This window comes from Hipposideros armiger, unplaced genomic scaffold (assembly GCF_001890085.2).
Source record: "Hipposideros armiger isolate ML-2016 unplaced genomic scaffold, ASM189008v1 scaffold_63, whole genome shotgun sequence".
NCBI classification, from domain to species: Eukaryota; Metazoa; Chordata; class Mammalia; order Chiroptera; family Hipposideridae; genus Hipposideros; species Hipposideros armiger.
Window position 1 is genome coordinate 220,198 of NW_017731413.1, and position 5,681 is coordinate 225,878.

Sequence of the window (5,681 nt, forward strand, 5' to 3'; positions counted from 1 at the left end):
GTCCTCCACAACTAGACTGAAGAACAAAAGGACAGCAACTTGTCTGTTCCCCTTCCCCCAATTCCCCAGCGCTGTTCCCATCCCCCAATTCCCAATAAAAATCTTTAAAAAAAAAATTAACTACATTATCAGTGCTACAGATGTGATTATCTAGTCTGCCTCCTTACTATAATTTCGCCTCATTTCTCTGCAACCAAATCTGAACTCTATTACTTGAGCTGCGAGGAGAAAGCAGAACAAGCATTTTAAAGGACTATGACATGCTCACATTTTGGTAAAGTGAAACTAGGCCATACACTGATCATTCCAAGCCTTTGTAGGGATGGATTTTTTTCCTTTTAGGAATTTTTAAGAAGGTCCTTGAACCTCTAACAAAAGTAAATCTGTATCGCCAGTGGGAATGCAAAATTCGTCCCACCACTTTGGGAGACAGCTCAATGATTTCTTACAAAACTAAATACACTCTTGTGCTCTTCCCACACAGTGCAGCAGCTGGACTCCTGAGTACTTACCCAAAGGAGCTGAAAAGTTATGTCAACACAGAAACCTGCACACAGAGGTTTACAGCAGCTTTACTCATAAACGCCAAACTGTGGAAGCAACCAAGATGTCCTTCAGTAGGTGGCTGGATAAGTAAGCTGTGGTCCATCCAGACAAGTAAATGTTACTCAGCACTAAAAAGAAATGAGCCATCAAGCCATGAAAAGACATGAAGGAAATTTAGATGCATATTACTCACTGAAAGAAGCCAATCTGAAAGGGCTACAGACTGCAGGATTCCAACATACTGTGTGACCTTCTGGAAAAGGCAAAACTATGGATATAGGTCAATGGTTGCCTGCGGGGTGGGAGTAAGGGAGGGGAAGAGATGAATAGGTAAGACACAGAGGAATTTTATGGCAGTGAAACTATTCTGCATGATTCTATAATGGTGGACACATGACATTATACATTTGTCAAAGCCCACAGAATGTACTGCACCAAAAGTAATCCCTAATGTAAAATATGGACATTGAGTGATAATGTGTCAATGTTAGGTTCATCAATTCTAACAAATGTACCACTCATGTGGGGCATGTTGATAGTGAGGGAGGCTGTGGGTGTGGGGCAGGGAGTATATGGAAATTCTCTGTGCATTTTGCTCAATTTTTCTGGGAACTGCTTTTAAAAAATAAAGTCTATTTAAATACAAAAAAAAATCTGAATTTCCTTGCTGACTAGGTTGTCTTTTCACAAATTTTGGTTGTCATGTGAAGTAGATACTGGAAAACAAAAGGCTTAAAAAAAAAAAAAGAAAGGAATAAAGAAAGAGAAAGACAGAGAGAGAGAGAGAGAGAGANCAGTGAAGCGACGTCCTCCACAACTAGACTGAAGAACAAAAGGACAGCAACTTGTCTGTTCCCCTTCCCCCAATTCCCCAATAAAATCTTTTATATATTCCCAGTGTCTGGCACATAACAGTTGCTCAATAAATACATGATGAGTGAGTCAATATATTATGCCTCTTCTTCAGTCAAAAGCACTTTGAAGACAGTACAAATTTGTTTTGTGAAAGTCTGAAGGACTACAAGCTTATGAGCCATATATACTCCTCCTTCAATCAGGAGTTTCTGTGGTTTAAGGAAAGAGCCTTGGATTAGACTCAGAAGAGCCCGTCCCAGCCTAGTTCCTTGCATCACCTCAGGTAATTTCAACCTACATGAGTAGAATAAAACCTGTCCTGCTTACTTTTGAGGGCTCTTCTGAGCAACAAATGAGGACCTGTAAAGTCAATTCATTTGTAAACTATAAAAGTATATGGTACAGGTATAGTTATTGCCACTGTTGCCATCATCATTTGATAATTACTGTTAACATCCCATCAGAGCTGCCACACAATTTGTTAGGACAGGTACCATAAGAAAGCCGGCCTCGGAGGCCAATGACCCAGCAACTAGTCAATCCAAGTGCTTCAGTTCTCTGGCCTGCAGTTAGGGTGTGGTGGGCAAGCAGGAAGGGCCTAACTTAAGTCCTAGCCGTGCGACCTCCTAGCTATGTGGATCTGGTATGAGACCCACTTCCCTCACCCAGGAAATGTACATAGCAATGCCTACCTCGCTTCAACATAACAATGTTGAAGGAGATGGGGTATATACTGGGGGTGCCCCAAAAATGTATATACATGACTTGTATTCATCTTTTGTTATCAGTCTATATTGAGTATTACAATTTTCACAGTTTTTTCCTTTCTTAAAATGTGTATACATTTTTTGGGCACCCTCTGTACATACCGGGGTGCCAAAAAATTGTATACCCATGACTTCTATTCATCTTTTGTTATCGGTATATATTGAGTATCACAATTTGAATACAGTTTATTCCTTTCTTAAAATGTGTATACATTTTTTTTTGGCACCCTCTGTATATGTAGTATATATACATCTATTATGAGTCTCTAAAAAGTATTCTAATACCGGTTGGGAAAAGGTAGACATTTCTCCCTAACTCTACAATGTCGACACACCCTCCAACCATCGCCCTCTGTTTCTTGAACTCACAGAGCTACTTCCCACCCCGGGGTCTGTGTGCGTGCCTCCTCTGCCCCCACCGTTTCCTTCGATCTTGGCATGGCTCCTCGTCAGAAAGGCTTCCTTGACCCCATCAATCATTTTTCCAGCACATTACCCTCTCTTCACCCCTCTCATACCATTTATCTTTATCTGTAACCATTTTATTTCTTTGATTGCCTGTTTAACATTTGTCCTCTGCAGTGTAATATGTGTTTCTGTCGGACAACGAACATCTCTTTTGTCCTTTTCATTGTGTCTCCAGAGCCCAAAATAGTGCCCAGAATATACAATACACTCCGTATACATTTCTTGACAATTTACAGCATAATCGATGTTTTATAGTTGTCCCCATGTTCTCTAGGTTTGCACAAAGTTCCCGTCATCCTTGACTATTGATGGAGAATGAAGTCTTGGGGGTCATTTAATATGGTACACAGGGCGGTACCACAATGTTCAAGTTTATACAGATATTAAATAATGTGCAACACTCATTAACAGACATTAAAACGCTATCCAGGGACAAGCAGTACCTAGGATCAATATGCCAGGTCCTGCCACTATTAGCAAAGAAATGACTAACAGTGGCAGGCTGATCCTCACCTATATAACTGGAACTAAAGTACAGAGCAAAAATGTTAAATTAGGTTTACTGAATAAATCAGGAGGTTTACTAGGTCCTTATTTCACATTGTATGTTTAAATTGCTCTGGTCCAAGCTGACCCTGGGAACAAATTGGCAAGGTCCTTGATTTCTGAAGCATCAAAAAGAACAAATGGTTTCAGAGTATCAGGAGCCCAGGAATCCAGACATTTCTTCTTTCCTCCCAGGTAGCTGTCTCAAAGGCAAGCTATAGAAATCCTCCCAAGCCTGACCATATCCTCCCTGCTGCTGGTTAGCCCTGCCCGAGAGGAGGCCTAATAAATAAATAACCATGGCAATCCTCTATAATGTATGAAGGTTACTTTCCAATGGTCATCTGGAAGGACATAGTTTGTAATTAGAGTATTTTCAATCAGCAATAGCATGCCAATCTACCAGATAGGCATACGAATCGATTTTTCATTGACAGGCAGTAGCAAACAGCTAACTTTTTTTTTTTTTTAAGAATAAACATGCTGGGGCAGCTGGTTAGCTCAGTTGGTTGGAGTGCGGTGCTCATAGCACCAATGGTGCCAGTTTGATTCCCACATGCGCCACTGAGATGCGCCCTTCACGACTAGAATAAAACAACTATTCAACTTGGAGCTGAAGAGTCCTGGAAGAAGACACTGTTCCCCAATTAAAATAAATAAACATACAAACATCTCAGACCCAATATCAAACATATCTTTTTTCTCCCCAATCTGCTCTTCCTCTGGCTTTTTTTCCCATTTAAAAGCATCAATATCTACTCCATTGCCCAAAGAAAATGACATTTACTGAACTCTTACATAGAAGACTGTTTCAGCCACCTTCTAGAGTACCTAGAAATGTCAGTGTCATTCTCAACTCTGCCATCTTGTCCATTTCACCTTCCGAACATTTCTTTCTTCCATCATCTCTCCACTGCCAACTGCCCCAAATCTAGCCACCAGATCTCCCCTGAGCGAATGTGACAGTCTCAGAAGCAATCTCCCCACCTTGAGTCTCACTCTGTCCAACCCATCCTTCACAGCTACCTAAGGATTTTTAAATGAAAACGCCATCATGTCCTCTCCCAGTGGGAGCGCTTCTCTGCTTCTTCCCATGTGCAGGATGAAGGGCATCCCTTAACCTATCATGAGAGTCCCGCATGACTGTCCCCCACCTTTCCTCTTGCCATCAGACGCCCCTTGCATCCTCCCATTCATCCACGGCCTCGCACTCAGGACTCACCAAGCCGTTTAACTTCAGGGTTCTGGCACAAGCTCTCTCCATCGCTGAGAATCTCTTATCCCTGCCCTCCTCCTCCTGAACTCTTATTCTCCAAGACCCAACTCAAGCATCTCCTTGGAAGCATTCCCTGATGCGCACTCCCTACACTCTAGTAAAGTTAACCATCTCCAAGTTATGGCACTGATCACACAGTATTGTAACTGTCCTATTATCTGATTCCTTCAGGAAAGTCCTGGTCCTGAGTTTTATTCATCTTTGTATCCCCGGAAATGAATTCTCCCTGGAGACATTCAAATAAGTGGTTATAGAAAGGCTGGGCTTCCCCATGTGTCTGGCTCGCTTACTAGGCTGTTCTCTGAGGGATGAAAGACTATCCTACCTCTCTTCCTAACCTCTCAGCTTATTGCAATGCCTGGCACATACAGATGGTCTGTGTATGTTTGTGGAATTGTTTTTCATATGATTGGCAAAAAAAAAAAAATCCTTCAGTTCAAGGAATTTAGAAATCCCTCTGAGCTGATTTGTAATTAGCTCATTTTTTAAATTTAAATTTAAAAATTATCCTTCTCCTTGAGATTATAAAAACCACAGGCATTAATTTACTCCACAAAGATTCATCCTCTGAAACTCCTGGCTTTTGATGGTAACCCAGCTAATTGAGGCACCTTAGGGATAAGAAAGCATTCCAAATATACTTTCTACTTTGAATTGCCTGGCACAGGAAAGGAAATTGGCTCTCTCAGGCAGAAGGGGCTCCTTAGAGATGTTTCACCAGCATTTAACTTTGGAGGGAAAAGAGCCCTGTCTTCCTGAGTGTAGAATTTCACTCTTAATATCGGGGCAGCCAATGGACTGTGGATGTTTCTTGAAAGCCTAGTGCTCCACCCAACACACAGGCACCATTATAAGAAGGGGTGTGGCTGGAAGAGGGGTGGTAAGACCTGAGGCTTACAATGGACGCTCCACTCCAGCCAGAGGATTATCCAATTTCTCACCCACTCCTCCACTTCACAGGGGGGAAAAAAATGATGCATCCAAAGAACTGGAGTGAAATTTCTCTGTCCATAGCTGCAATGTCCGTCAGCACCTAAAGAACCAGTACCCCACCCCCACCCCTCAACACCCCCCTTGGTATGGCTAAAAGGAGGACATCTAATTGACCCACCCAAGAGATTATAGACACCTGGCCAAGTCAGCTGGGGGACAGAAGCACGCCCGCATCCCCCATTCTTCCAGTGTCGCGGATCCACAAGCAGAAAATCAACAATGAACTATAG

The 5,681-nt window shown here is 42.2% G+C and overlaps 1 protein-coding gene across 1 annotated transcript in view; it reads right to left on the reverse strand.

Annotated features, from left to right (window-relative positions):
* ANO4 (anoctamin 4) overlaps nucleotides 1-5,681 on the reverse strand; it is a 282,890-nt gene that overhangs the window by 202,247 nt on the left and 74,962 nt on the right. The window lies entirely within an intron of this gene.